Source organism: Phocoena sinus, chromosome 4 (assembly GCF_008692025.1).
Source record: "Phocoena sinus isolate mPhoSin1 chromosome 4, mPhoSin1.pri, whole genome shotgun sequence".
NCBI lineage: Eukaryota > Metazoa > Chordata > Mammalia > Artiodactyla > Phocoenidae > Phocoena > Phocoena sinus.
In genome coordinates, this window is record NC_045766.1 from 121,701,967 (window position 1) to 121,718,145 (window position 16,179).

Below are 16,179 nucleotides of genomic sequence, written 5' to 3' on the forward strand. Positions count from 1 at the left end.
CAAATCTTTTCCTGGATGCTTCAATGTAACATTTTATATATTTTATTTATTATACTGATTTGTTTTCAAAAAAAGTTTTGAAGGTTTAAATGCCTTCTGTTGCTGAGAAAACGGCCCAAGAAAAATGGGAAACAATGATGTCCCCTGTGAAAATAATTTTATTCATTTAAGGAAAAAGAGATAATGGAACCTGATCCATGTTGCTCCACTTCCAGCATCTCTCTCTTAAGATCTTATGTCCCACTTTTAATATAATCTGGCCACATTACTTTTGTAGATAGCAATTTAATTTTGTATATCTATTATTATTATTATTTTTTTGCTTATTTTCTTTTAACAATGAGGCTGCTATATACTTCCTAGTAATGAAATTATTTCTAACTCTAAGTATTTTTACACAAACAAGAATCAGGGCAATTTTTTAGTTCACTGATTGGAAGATTTTTAGGACTGTATATGACATTTCCTAGAATTTCTTAGAATTACTAGAATTCCATTTTCCAAAAAAAATAAAAGTGCATCAGCTGACTGTTTAATATATTCAAAACGCTATTTACTCACTTAAGTTCTTTCTAAACCCTATAAAGTGTCCTTGGTCTACAGAAGTGCTCTTCATGCTTATTTTTGAATAATATGTATAAAGTAAGATGCAATGGCAGTGCTAAGCAACCTATTTACAGTAGGTTAAACTCTACTGAGAATATATATTTAAAAGTCCAATCCTGACAGCCATATATTATAGAGGTACAAATGTCAGGCATGAGATAATTCATGCTGGTAATTACATTAAAAGAGCAGGAAATAGAACATTGTTACAGAGATTGTCGGGTGAGCTTGATTTTTAACAGATTACAAAGAAATACGAAACAACTTAGAATATTTAAAAACCTTCACGGGCAAAGGAAACAAAGTGGGTGGTGAAAAAGAAGACTGGTTCTGATAATAGAGGCTGGGAGACATCACGTTGAGACAAGGCGCAGTGTAGACCAATCCTTCTTCAGAAGCACTTGAAAACGTGCCTGCGAAGGTATAGAAATGACTCAATGAAAAGTAAAAGAGGACGATAGTAGAAGAGGAAGATATGTCCTTACCAGCAAAATGAAAGCATCTGGGCAATATTTGCGTAAAGTAGAAGACATACTGTGTGTATGCACATTAAATTGCAGATTTCACTGTCAGACATGGTTATGTTTGTCAATTAATTTTATGCAATGGATAGTTTGAAGAAAAAAAAAAAAACTTTTTCATGCTTGGCCCACTATTACTGAGGGGATATATAAAGCCATGAAGCACAAACAGCACAGCTCAAACTCTGATCTTTTCTGAAGATGATTTTTCCTCTACCTATTAATCTTTCTTAGAAATATCCACCTGGAGAGGAAAAATGCTTTTTCTTCTACCACAAAAGAGGCCAGCCTTTGAAATCCCATCTTTGTTCTTCACAATGTGGGCTTGTATAATGTACAAAGAGTTCTCTCTGAAGTTCATAAACAAAAGAATGCCTTGCAGTACACAAGTTATCTGTTTAACTAAGAGAGCTTTCTTCACCTCCTCTGTCCTGATTTAGAGTGTTTCAACATGCCACAAAACTAAGATCTAATCGCTGCAACAACTGACTGAGGATTCCCACAGAGAGTTTAGGAAAGGAAATGAGAATCACACAATTTTATATTGACTGGCCCCCAAAGCACATTGGAAATTATTTAAAGATTACTTGTTTATATTTTCTCTTTAAAAATACCAAAAATAAATTAGATTTTCAGTGAATGATATGCACCATTGTCAGAGATAATCTGTTTATAAGTTATTTGTTGTTATAAATATTTTTAAATAATGTAGAAAATGCATATTCCTCCAAATAGTGGTACTACATAAACTAAAAACACTGATCCCAAGTAATTCTCTATATCAAAGGTATACATTTTTTTTTCTCTAACTATGGACAGAAATTTTAACTTGTGAGAAAGACATACTTTACCATTATCCTATAGTAAAAATATTGCATCTCTCCAGTTTAAAGCACTTTGTCCTCTGTAAACATTACCCCTTCCTGATTTTTTTTTTTTTTAACTTGACCTTTGTCCTTTGGGAGATATCCTTCAATTATGAACACTCACTTCTTCTTTCCTTGCCTGCAGTACTTATTCAGAATTGCAGATGTCCTAGGAAAGTCTTCCCCCATCCCCCTCCCTTTTAAAGAAAGTTAAGGAAAAATAATCTCCCAGAAGTATATGGGATCTTCAGAAAATGTGAGCAAAAATAACGTGTCCAACATAGAAAGGACCCGTTCTGAAGTGTTACCTCTATTTCCGAATACTGCATCTGGAACAGCAGCTGTATAGGGAAATAAATGAGTAAGGTGCTAGGTTGATTCTAGTGACTTGAGTTCAGTTACCATCACCTTCTGCTATTTTTTGGGGGGAAGCTTCATGCAGAGTGAAGTATGTATTGGGGAGGGGTTTGAGACACCCAAGTTTCAGATGTCCATTAAAAGCCACATGACCTTGATTTTTCTCTCTAGAACATAGTTTTTAAGATTTATAAAATAAAGCAGTTGAATCAGATGGTGCTACAGTTTTTGTCTTTTTAAAAATTTTCTATGACTCTGTCATGCAACAAGCAAAGTAGATACCCCTGAAAAGAGGAATGAGGACAGAGTAACACAAAAAGCCCCACAGTTGGTCTGGGCCCCAAACAAATGTATAGATACTTAACATACAGAGGGAATTTTCTGCAAATATGTTACATAATAGTCACATAAAAGTAGTCATTACATACTTGGTTGCTGCTGTTGTTTTAATCTCTGCCATTTCGATGGTTACTACTGGCCTAAAAAGTATTTTTTCAAAAATTGTGATGTGACCTACTGTTGCACCTTTACAAATTTTTGACTTTTCACAATGATTACAGGAGAAAATATTTCAACATCTTTTCTCAGTAGAGTTGGATAATTATATCTGTCACTAAGGCAAAAATAAAAAAAGAGATATGAAATATTAAGTTATTTCAAAAGAGTCCTCATGAAAATATAAAGCTCTATTGTTGCAGGAAAATGGGGTGCGAGAATATGGTCATGTCCCAGGTCTCAGGTGAGTCCCTGGGACACATTGCCAAGTGACGGTCCGTAGCTTCAGAAAGAAAAGAATTCAAAAGTGAGCCATAGTAAATTGAAAACAGGCTTATTTAGAGAGATATAAATTCTATAGGCAGAATGTGGTCCCTCTCAAAAGGCGAGAGCAGCCCCAGGGAATGGGGTCATCTTGGAAAGTGAGATCAGCGCTGGGAGAAACACACTCCACACAGAATGTAGGCTGTCTGGGAAAGTGAGAGACGCCCTGAATTATGGGGTAGTTATTCTGGGCCAGGTAATTTCACTGGCTAATAAGTGAGAGGATTATTCCGACTATTTTGGGGAAGGGGTGGGAATTTCCAGGAGTTGGGCCACCACTCACTTTTGGCCTTTTATGGTTGACCTTGGAACTGTCATGGCACCTTTGGGTGTGTCATTTAGCATGCTAATGTATTACAATGAGTGTATAACAAGGCTCAAGGTCTACTGGAAGTTGAACCTTCCACCATCTTGGATCTAATCTGTCGTAACCAGTTTTTATTGTATCCTCAAAGGCTATGTCATTCTTTTAAAGGTTGTGCCCTGCCCCATTTGCTCCTGTCTCACTATGAAATGTATATCCAAAGATTAACTTATAAATGGTGTTTAACATATAGTTTACTTATGTCAGGCAAATTCTTAAATGTATTTAATAATATGCCACCAAAATTTTCTTTGTTGGTTTTAAGTTTAAGTCAGTTCCACATACAATTTAAATGAACAATAAATTTCAGTATGCTTAAAAATTTTTTAGCAATATGAAATTTTTTTTTAAACATCTTTATTGGAGCATAATTCCGTTACAATGTTGTGTTAGTTTCTGCTGTATAACAAAGTGAATCAGGTATATATATACATATATCCCCATATCCCCTCCCTCTTGCTTCTCCCTCCCACCCTCCCTATCCCACCCTCCCTATCCCACCCCTCTAGGTGGTCACAAAGCACCGAGATGATCTCCCTGTGCTATGCGACTGCTTTCTACTGGCTATCTATTTTACATTTGGTAGTGTATATATGTCAATGTCACTCTCTCACTTCGTCCTAGCTTACCCTTCCCCCTTCCCATGTCCTCAAGTCCATTCTCTACATCTGTGTCTTTATTCCTGTCCTGCCCCTAGGTTCTTCAGAACCATTTTTTTTAGATTCCATATATATGTGTTAGCATATGGTATTTGTTTTTCTCTTTCTGACTTACTTCACTCTGTATGACAGACTCTGGGTCCATCCACCTCAGTACAAATAACTCAATTTTGTTTCTTTTTATGACTAATATTCCATTGTATATATGTGCCACATCTTCTTTATCCATTCATTTGTCGATGGACATTTAGGTTGCTTCCATGTCCTGGCTATTGTAAATAGAGCTGCAATGAACATTGTGGTACATGACTCTTTGAATTATGGTTTTCTCAGGGTATATGCCCAGTAGTGGGATTGCTGGGTCATATGGTAGTTCTATTTTTAGTTTTTTAAGGAACATCCATACTGTTCTCCATAGTGGCTGTACCTATTTACATTCCCACCAACAGTGCAAGAGGGTTCCCTTTTCTTCATATCGTCTCCAGCATTTATTGTTTGTAGATTTTTTCGTGATGGCCATTCTGACCAGTTTGAGGTGATACCCCATTGTAGTTTTGATTTGCATTTCTCTAATGATTAGTGATGTTGAGCATCCTTTCATGTGTTTATTAGCAATCCGTATATCTTCTTAGGAGAAATGTCTATTTAGGTCTTCTGCCCATTTTTGGATTGGGTTGCTTGTTTTTTTGAAATTGAGCTGCATGAACTGCTTGAAAATTTTGGAGAGTAATCCTTGGTCAGTTGCTTCATTTGAAAATATTTTCTCCCATTCTGAGGGTTGTCTTTTCATCTTGTTTATGTTTTCTTTTGTAGTGCAATAGCTTTTAAGTTTCATTAGATCTCATTTGTTTATTTTTATTTCCATTTCTCTAAGAGGTGGGTCAAAAAAGATCTTGCTGTGATTTATGTCATAAAGTGTTCTGCCTACGTTTTCCTCTAACAGTTTTATAGTGTCTGGCCTTACATTTAGGTCTTTAATCCATTCTGAGTTGATTTTTGTGTGTGGTGTTAGCGAGTGTTCTAATTTCATTCTCTTACATGTAGCTCTCCAGTTTTCCCAGCACCACTTATTGAAGAGGCTGTCTTTTCTTCATTGTATATTCTTGCCTCCTTTATCAAAAATAAGGTGACCATATATGTGTTGGTTTATCTCTGGGAGCAATATGAAAGTAATGCAATGAATTATGATTAAGGAAGTAGTAATTTTGGAATGGAAGAGTGAGTAATGCAGTGAACCTTACTCCCAACAAAACAACCTTTAAACTGGAGAAAATTATAAAAGAAAACAAAACAATAATTTAAAGTCTCTGGAAATTGTTTTAAGGCCATAAAGCAAAGGGTATAACACTTGTTCAAGAAAGTCTAAATCTCAACAATAGCAGGAGACTATGGCATTTAAGCCATGACCTATTCCTTTTTCCCCCTCCCAGCTCCATGTATAGAAACTCTACCCGTGTCCTCTACCCCAGGAGGGTACAGACATTAAGATGGGAACTCCTTCCTCCAATTTCATTTAAGGGCTATGGTATCACCTCAGAAGAGGTAGGTAGTAAGAATTTCTCATCTCAAGTCCTGTTTTGCTGAAGGTCTATTCAAAACAGGCATAACTCAGAAGATTGAGGCCCCCTGTCCCTACTCAGGCCCTAACTGTAGCATGCAAGCTCCACTCTAGACATGATAAACTAAAAAAACTGGGCACAGTTTTCTCAGCTCCAGCTTGCATATAGGGCAGAGTTTCCATGCAGGGAAAGGCAAGCCAAGAAGATCAGGTGTTACTAACTGCCTGCAGTTTCAGCTGATCGAGCTGGGATATCACTCTAGAAGTGGGCCATTGGCTCACCTCCAATTCCTGTGCAGACCTGCAAAGATTCTGAACAGGGGAAGATGAAGGCCATAATAATTTAGAGATCCACAGCTCTGCCTGAAGGGGCTGACTTTATTTTTAATAAAGCTCAGAGAATTCCATTACTAAGGTTGTTGTCAAAAACCATGAAGACCTTAGAGGGAAGCAATTAAGATAGCACCCTGATACTAGTAGCAACAAGTGACATGGAAGAGGAACCAGAAATTTAAAAGAACCCAGGGACAATATTGTCTTTACCAGACTTCTTTGGAGTAACAGTCAACCATGGGGGTTGGGAGTGTTGTGTGCATGTGCTAGGCTGCACCAGATCATTAGAAACAATCAGAACTGGATATGGGGTAGATTTGAAAAGCACTTCCCAAGCTACACAAAGATCCATCAACAAAAGGCAGAAGCCTCATTGGCACAAGAGACGTCAGTGCAATTCTGACAAAACACTGGCTGAATAATAAGCTACTCTGACTCATGGACATATCTTAGGAAACCAGGGTTAAAAAATAAAATCACACATTCCTGGAAGAGTGAAAGGCTATGTGCATGCCTTAGGCTGTGTCCTCTTAGGAATGATCAGAGAGGAAAAATCTAAATGATTAGTTACTAGATGAACATGGGACAAGATCATAAACTCCTTAAATTGTGATAGCATCCTCTATGCCAGACACATATCTAACAGTAAAAACTGTAAAGGATAAAAATCTAACTGGCTAAGGATGTTTAAACATGATCTCTGACCAAACAAATGGCTTAACTGACTTAGATGTGACCACTAGGTATATAAAAGACCACTAGACTAAAAGATAAAAACAAGAAAAAAAAATTACAAGATCCATCAGATGCTGTATATTATGCGGAAAATAGATGCTACAGAGATAGTTCAGTCAAGTTACTAAACAAACACATGACCAAGGAAGAAACAGCAACACCATATCAAACCACCCAAGGAGGGAGATGGTCAATGAAAAATTGAGACATATAAAGAACAGCAAACAGGAAAGTGTGAATCATACACAAAAAGAAAAATGTAGGCAATAGAAACTCTTTGAAGAAGCCCAGATGTTGGACTTGTCAGATAAAGTTTTCAAAAGCAGGCACTATAAATATGTTCAAAGAACTAAAGATAAGAATGCCTCATCAAATAAAAAAATATCAGTAAAGAGATAGAAATTATAAGTAAGAACCAAGTTGAAAGTCTGGAGTTGAAAATTATAGTAATTAGAATAAAAAAATTACTAGAGGGGCTCAACAGTAAATTTGAGCTGGCAGAAAAAAGAATCAGGAACACCAAAGATAGATTAATAAAGATTATGCAATACGGTGAAGAGAAAAAAAGAAAGAATGAAAGTAAACAGCGCCTGAGGGAAGTGTTTAAAACCATTAAGCACATCAACATATGTATAGTGGGAGTACCAGCATTGGAGAGAGAGAAAGGGACATGAAAAATATTCATGACATAATATTCAAAGACATAATGGCTGAAAAAATTTCCCAAATCTGATGAAGAATGTCAATCTACAAAGCCAAAAATCTCAACACACTGCAACTGTTGATGTAAAAAGATTCACATTCAGATACATCATAGTTAAATTGTTGAAAATCAGGAACAAAGAAAAAAATCTTGAAAACAGGAAGAGAAAATGGCTTGTTACAAGAAAACCCCAATATGGGTAACAGCTGACTTCTCATAAAAAACAAAGGACCCCAGGGCTTCCCTGGTGGCGCAGTGGTTGAGAGTCCGCCTGCCAATGCAGGGGACATGGGTTTGTGCCCCGGTCCAGGAAGATCCCACATGCCGCGGTGTGTCTGGGCCTGTGAGCCATGGCTGCTGAGCCTGTGCATACGGAGCCTGTGCTCCTCAATGGGAGAGGCCACCATAGAGAGAGGCCTGTGTACCACAAAAAAACAAAACCAAACCAAAGAACCCCACAAGGCAGTAGAATGACATATTCAAAGTGCTACAGAAGAAAAAAAAAGAAAAAAATAATTAAATAACTCTTCATATTAATATAAAATGAGCATATACACATCATAATATTAATATTTTTCATAAATAAATAAAATAGGCCACAAAGGAGATATGCACCAGAAGATGATAGAAGCAAAGTGAGAAATAGTAATGATGAAGTAGATGAGAACAGAAAACAAAATCCCTCCTACACTCTGCCACACATGTGGCACCACCAAATACAGCTGTTGATTCCTCTCCCACATGTGAAGAGAAAGAGAAGTTACTTATGAGTGGTTGCATAGAGTCCACCTTAAAAATCACAATGGCTTTGAGCATGACAGAAGCCCTTTAATGACATGATCCCTGATTTATACATCTGTACATCTGTAAAGAGGATAACTGGTAGGTAAAGAGTTTACTACCCTAGGAGAAAGCACATATTCTCACACACACACAAACACACACACACTTTTTTGGTTTTTTTTTTTTTTTTTTGCTTTGTTTTGCATAGCTTTAAGGATATCACAGAATTCCCCCAAACCAATTATTAAACCCAGGGAGATCCATGTAACCCACCTTTAGAATCCCTGCTTTGCATACTGGAGAGGTAGGAAAACCTAATGATCCACAGGCATAGAAGGGTTACATTTCCATGGTTTCAGTTGGCAAGTTTAAGTGGCTTTGGGGGGTAATATTCTCTATAAGGAAGTGGCAATATGAAGTAAAGAACTAGGTGGGCATTGTAGATGAACACACTGGAAAGTGGACCATGGACTGGGAGCTGCAGCGTAGTAGAGTAGAAAGAACAGAGTCGATCTAGATTAGATCCTGTTGACCATTTATTACTTAGTAGTTGTTAATCACAGTTAATTTAACTTGTCCAGAAAAAGTGGGAAAATATTATCTACCCTATATTTTTGCGATGAGTGCTAAATGAAATTATATATGTATAGCAGGTACTACAGTGTCTGGTGCTACTCTGTCTATATTTTATGATTGTTTTGTGGAAAAAAAATATATTTAAGAGTAGAAGCATAAATACAAGAGCTTGAGGTCCAGCCATAGAATTACAAATGACAATTAGAGGCTATTTCTGAGATTATATAAAGGGAGAAAACACAGCCATCTCTTAATGAAAAATTAACCAGTCGATCTAAGAAAGAAATGGAAAATTTTATTCAAGCCAAATTTGAGGATTATAACCCAGGAAAAGCATCTCAGAAAGCTCTGAGAACTGTTCCACACATTAGAAGTCAAAGCACAGTTATATAAGTTTATTTTGAGACAAAGAGCTGTACATCAAATGACGTATTATTGACAGTTTACATAATCCAGATATAAAAGCACTATGTGACCCCTTAAGAGATCAAGAAGGAATGTTATCTTTAAGGACTTGTCTTACTGATGCTAGGAGAATGTTGCTTTTTATGGTTGAGCAGGTATTTCTACCATTGGGGAGGTTTGGTCAATGCAAAATGCAGATACACAAAGCACAGTGCAGGGAGAGAGGAGGCCAAAAGGCAGAGAAATTTTTTTGTTTAAATTTTTCTTGTCTTGCCATAAAATATTAATTTTATTTCACACATCCAAAGAGAAGTTGGAGTAATAGGTCTTAGGGTACTAATAGCAAGATTGTCTTTATTAGGACTGATCTGAGACATTGACTCCTTTCATGTGTCATGGAAGGGTGAGGGCTTGGATTTACCAGAAGCTGAAGCTGAGTTCATTGGTGAGGGTACTTTTCACCCCACACCTACCAAGAGCTGGGCTGCACAGAATTGAAACCATATAATTTCTGATCATCACTGATGGACAGGCTGTCGTTTCCTAAATCAAGGATAAGAATGAATCTATTACCTGCAACTTGTGACTCAGATGACAGCAGATTTGTTTCTTTCTGCTTTATTTACCTTAATATCGATACCTACAGGGATTTGGAAAGAGTTTTGAAGAGAGCAGAAATGATTAATGGAATCAACCCACTGAATTACAAAAAAAAAAAAAATTGCAGGAACGGAAAATGTACTGTTTAGTTAAGCATCAGTTGTCTAAAGGTATAATAGTCTCAAGTACTTGAAAGGTGAAAATAATATGCCATCCTTTATATGCAAATTTGCAACTACTGGCCCATCACTAGTAGAACTTGCACTTAAAATTCTTTTTCTCAGCAGTGAGAATAGCTTTTAACAATTTTAAACACTCTCCTTTATTCAGTCCCTCTTACGATCAGTAGGACTCATGAAATGGGCCAGATTAGTGATGTGCTTACAGATAGAAAAAAAGCTAAACTGTCCAACTTTAATAGAGACTTAATAATTGATTTTATACTATTGAAGGGTTTTTCTTCCCCCATACCAACCATTCCTCTGATTCTCTGACACACAAACAGGGTGTTCAACAATTCAATTCAAATCTGACACAATCTACCTGGATTTAGCATCAGATTCCACAGGTTAAAGGGGTTCAAGTCTCACACTTCAGACACCAGTAACAAGCCCTGGGCCATCCTTACTTCTGACTTAATGGCTATAAATCAGGAGGTTCCCACAACCCCCTCCCTAGATGAGGGGAAGTACTTGCTAGACTAATACTGCTGCCTACACTCTAGACCAGCACAGTGGCCAACCCTAATATCCCTTTCAAAGACGTAAATGTTTGGGCATAAATGGAAAATAGAAAGAATAGTAGCCAAGGATAAAAGAATGAGATGTCTCTGTCACTGACTCCAGGCTCTTTCTTCAGTCTTGAGGCTGGGCAGGTACAGGGCTTGCAGGCCTGCCAGGAGCAACCCATCATTGAGTAAAAACTGAAACACTGTGGCAAGCAGCAAGCAATGCAGCCCACTGAACTGATGCTTTACCTTTTTCAGTCAGAGTGGTGGCCTTCTAAACAGGATGCTGTCCGTTCACTTTTGGACTACCATCCGTAAACCAGGCACCCCTTTGATTGCTGTTTATAGGACGCTGTCCAAGTGACAATAGAATCCAGCAGCTCTTCACGCAGTTACAAATTCTGTCCTGGGGAAAGAGCTCCCTACTCACGGGTGTCTCCTTGGATTACCTTAGTATAAGGATCTTATATACAGTCATCCCTGGGTATCCACGGAGGATTGCTTCCAGGACACCCACAGATATCAAAATCTGAAGATGCTCAAGTCTCATATAAAATGGTATAGTAGTTACATATAACTTATGCATATCCTTCTGTATACTTTAAGTCATCTCTAGATTACTTGTAATACCTAATACAACGTAAATGCTATGTATATAGTTGCCATATGGCAAATTCAAATTTTGCTTTCTGGAACATTCTGGATTCTTTTTTTAATATTTTCCATCCATGCTTGGTTGAATCTATGGATGTGGAATCTAAAGCTATGGAGGGCCAACTGTAAATCATTTCCATTTCATTATGAAACTCTTCTGGACACTGTCCTCCCCATTAGAACATTTATCCAACATTACCCAAGACATGGGTGTTTCAGGTTTCAAGATTATTTTATGTCCTTCAATCATAGGGACAGTTATAACTAATTTCTGATACCAACTGGTAATTGCCCCTCAAATGAACATTTCTGACGTCCCAGTAGTCATTGCAGGGAGGCACTCACAGATTTTGCCATAAGCCCTAGTATACACTCAATATAGGGGTATCTCAGAGAATTTGTCCATACCAGCAAACCAGTTTCTATTCTGTGCTTTTTGGGCTCAGCCAATCTTACTGGTTCCCATTTAGCATGTCCAATTAATATTGCTTGAAGGGTTGATTTACATAGCTTGTGTTTTACAATAGTAGATAAGGGAAATGTTTTCAATCAGATATGATGTCTGTCCTAATAATACATTCGTGTGAAATAGCTGCAACCATTTCAAATAAAGCCTATTCAAATTTACCAACTCTTCTCTCAAACTTCACCTTAATCCCATTAACCCTTACATTTGTAACTGTAGCCTTCGTCAGGCCTTCATTAACAGTTTTTGGTTTTATAACACTAGGTAAATTAGGCATTCCACAGTCAGACAAAATATCCGTAGATTCTCATAAAACATTCAAGTAAAGGGGATACAACCTCTTCACACAGAAACTGTTTAAACATTCTAATTTTCTTCCAGACCTCCACCTTAATCCTACTAGCTCTTACATTTCTATATTTGCTAAATCTAATTGAAGTCCATGTTAGTGTTTCACCAGTGGGTTTTGGTACCACAGGGCTAATGGTTCCTATGTCAAGAAATCCCAGAAACTTCTTCCTACCCCTTGACCATTATAACCACGTAAGTACAAAAGGCTTTGTTGTCTCCAGCAGGGTTTCTAGCTGAGGGACCAGAGTCCTTTTGTCAATCATTATCTTGATTAATTGGCCCAATTATGGCATCAAGTATTTCCAGGGTCAGTTTCTCATTGAAATATTTGCCTTCTCATTTTTTTAATTCCTCCAAACGACGGCACATAGAGTGGACTTATTTGGGGCCTTTTAATGTTGGGAGATCAGAAGGGACTTTCTTTGGTCCACTTAACTTTCAATAGTGGTGTATTAAGACGTTTGTTTCAATAACATCAATGTTCATTTTATTCATCCCATTTTTAAATAACCATCTAAATATTCTCACCCTTCTACAAGAGGCTTCTTGACTCTCTCCTTTCTCTTCCTCATTTTTTCACCCCTGTCAATGTTTCCTTTATTCACTCCATTTCTTAGTAACCCTTTAAAAATTTCCACCCTGCTAGGACAAGTTCCTTGACTCTCAGCAAGAGAAATCTGTGCTTGGTCTAGCATCAAGGTCCAACTCAGCATTTTCATTCATTTTAGCTATTACAGATAATAATAACTAACAATGGATTATATGTTTGGCATGCTTCTTATTATTTTACATTTCCTTAGTTATCCAGTGACTGAAGTCCTTGGAAGTCAGGTCTGCAACCATTTCTAAATACCGCTAGTAACTTTTACCTTTAGTAAGTGATCGCAATGCAGCTGAAGTTTCATACCTTGGGTGACTAAGTAGCCAACCATGGATTAAAGATTCCTCATCCCCTACCCTTTTATTCTTTCTCTTCATAAACCACATGTTTCTCTGGGCCAGGGCTGTTCTAGAAAATTCCATTTTTTTCTAACACCAAAAGAGAGTTTCTTGTTCTTGACACCAAATACATGGTATCTTTTCCAACACCACTTATTTAATTTTCCAGACACTGACTGTGTGTTCAACAATTGAGATGAATTCTGACACTGCCTACCTGGAGTTAGCATCAGATCTCACAAGCTAAGGAGCTCAGTCCCACAAGACAGCTCCAGTTCCAGATGCCAGTCACAAGTCTCAGGCCCTTCATACTTCTAACCCACCAACTGTAAATCAGGTTCAACCTCTTCAGGTTCACAGAACACAGGAAAACACTTTACTTACCTTTTCCAGTCTGTTATTAAGGCTAAACATCAGAAATGGCCAAAGTGACAGTGATGCAGAGGGCAAAGTAGGGGAAGAGGGATCATGGAGCTTCTGTGCCCTCTCCAGGTGTGCCATTCTCTCAGCCCCTCCATGTGCTCATGAACCTGGAAGATTTCAAACCCCATCATTTAGATATTTTATGGAGATTTCATTGGTTATCGGTGATTGACTCAATCTCTAGTTTCTTCTCCCCAAGCTTCCAATCAAGGCATGATTTTTCTGGCAACCAGCCCCCATCCTGAAGCTATCTAGGGTCCCATTCACCAAGAGTTGCCTCTTATAACAAAAGGCCTTTATCATCCTTATCACTTAGGAAATTCCAAGCTTTTTAGGAACTTGGTTTTAGGAGACAGGAAGGGGACAAACATCAAATATCTTTTTTTTTTTTTTTTTTTTTTTTTGTGGTACGCGGGCCTCTCACTGCTGTGGCCTCTCCCGTTGCGGAGCACAGGCTCCGGACGCGCAGGCTCAGCGGCCATGGCTCATGGGCCCAGCCGCTCCGCGGCATGTGGGATCCTCCCGGACCAGCGCACGAACCCGCGTCCCCTGCATCGGCAGGCGGACTCTCAACCACTGCGCCACCAGGGAAGCCCCCAAATATCTTTATCTAATACCACAGCTACATACAAAACCATCAAAATAGCTTATCACAAACAAAGTGAAGCACTGAGCCACCAATAAGTGTACTTACACACACACACACACACACACACACACACACACACACACACACACACAACATACTGTTATAGCTCCTGACCAAGTATTCACAATTGTGTATTTCTTCTCCTCTGCTTTGTCTTGACCAAACTTTATTCAGGCTTCTCTTTCCCCACAGTTCCCTGAACTTTAGCTTGTCCCCATCCCTGAGTCAAAGGTTAAGGTACAGAATATGCACTCCCCCCCAATCCCCAAATCAGCAGGCCCAGCAGACACATTTCCTGTCAGACCTTTCAACAAAAAAAAAATTGCACACTGTGGCCCTAGATAGTTAAGGTACATATCAAAATGATGATTTCAATGATCCCAGTCAGACTCTTGCATCTTCCCATACGTAGAAGAGCACTAAATTCATTAATTTGAGATGTCTAGTTTTCTTTAACAGTAATCTTTTGATTAAAAAGATTTAAAAAACTACCTGTTTTTGTTTTGTTTTGTTTTCTTTGAGTGTGCAAAAACTACATATTCTGGCTCTTCCCTTACCTCTTTGGAACAGTTGCTCAGAGCTATCTGAGAGGCTGTATCCCAGGCTTAAGTCCTCAGTATGTCCACCAAATTAAACATAATTCTCAGTTTTTAGTTTGTGCATTTTTTTCAGTCAACAGATTGCATCTATTATACTATTTACACACTCCTTGTTTGTTCAACTTACTCTTAAAAGTTTCTGCTAAGCTCTGCTTACCTCTCTCTATAAAAGAAAAGCCTTTTTGTGTTTGATTTTGAGGCACTTGCAGATTTCTGAGCTCCAAGGTTTCCCCCTATTGTATTAGTCTTTTTGAATAAGGTCTCTCCTTATCTACTCCTGGACTTGTTTTTATTTGAAGCAAAGTGTTAATAATACTACAGTTACATCAGTTGTCAATATCAGCATCAAGTTTACCTAGACAAAAAGAAAAGAAGAAGTAAACAATTCTGTTATGAACTTGAGCAATGCAAAGCAGGTAATCTGGATAATTTTATGAATTTATAAAAGAGCTTTTTTAAAGTTGCTTTTTATAAACTAAGTTACAAAGGGAAAGAAAGGTAAAAACACATCATTTAAAAATTAACATTTGGCTGCATACCAAGGAAAATTTTCTTAAAATTATAAGTTACTTCATTTTTGTGAGCTCTTAAGTAAAATTATATTATTTTTATTTCATTTGTATCTCATTTGTTTAAACCTAACTAGGCATCATACAGCTCAATCTTTAAAAATGAAAAAACAAAACTCAGCTACTTTAATTTTCATTAGAGAATAAAAATACGAACGCTTCACAAATTTGTCTGTCATCTTTGATCAGGGTCCATGCTAGTCTAGGTGTTTTCATTACAATTTTACAATATGTACTCCCAAAACAAGCACCTGATCTTTTTTTTTTAATAGGAGGCTGTCTGGAATCAATATACCCCATGTTTCAAGGGCTATGTATATGAGAGGGATATAGATCAAGGAGGGCTAGAGATTCTCCTCTTAAAAATAATAATTCTAAGCATTACCCCCATACAGCCATCATATTACAAAAAAGATTATTACTCATTTCATAAAAGATGAGATTTTGCCACTGAAGGTTTGTGTGGTGAAACAATATGGTGGAAGAGGATATTGACACTTTAGATGGATTTTAGTTGTGTAAATAGATTTAGCTACTTCATATGAGGTAATAGTTCTTTGCTAACTAAGTTAATATTAGGAAGTTGATTATTTAAAAATTAAATATGTCAACTAAACAAATATATTTTCTGATAATAAGTGTTTATTGAAGGAAAACAGGAAATTTTAGACAAAACTTAAAAATACAAAGGCAATAAAAACTGTTACTGTTTTCTATTGTTTTGCTTTTATTAGTTTTTTGTTTAAAATAATTTTGTCCAAGCAAAAATGTTCCACTAGATGAGAACTCTATATTGTCACTTTCCGACTTAGTAAAATCATTGTGTATTATTTGTATCAAACCAATGATTTCATAATACCAGAAAAACTTGAATGCTCATTGCTGATGAACAAATAATTACAAAAACATTATATTCA

At 37.2% G+C, this 16,179-nt stretch overlaps 1 non-coding gene across 1 annotated transcript; it reads right to left on the minus strand.

Moving 5' to 3' along the window:
* Positions 1 to 15,406: 15,406 nt before the first annotated feature.
* On the minus strand, positions 15,407 to 15,513 carry LOC116753775. The gene has a single exon (XR_004349870.1). It is a non-coding gene; the product is annotated as a U6 spliceosomal RNA (small nuclear RNA).
* Positions 15,514 to 16,179: the final 666 nt, after the last annotated feature.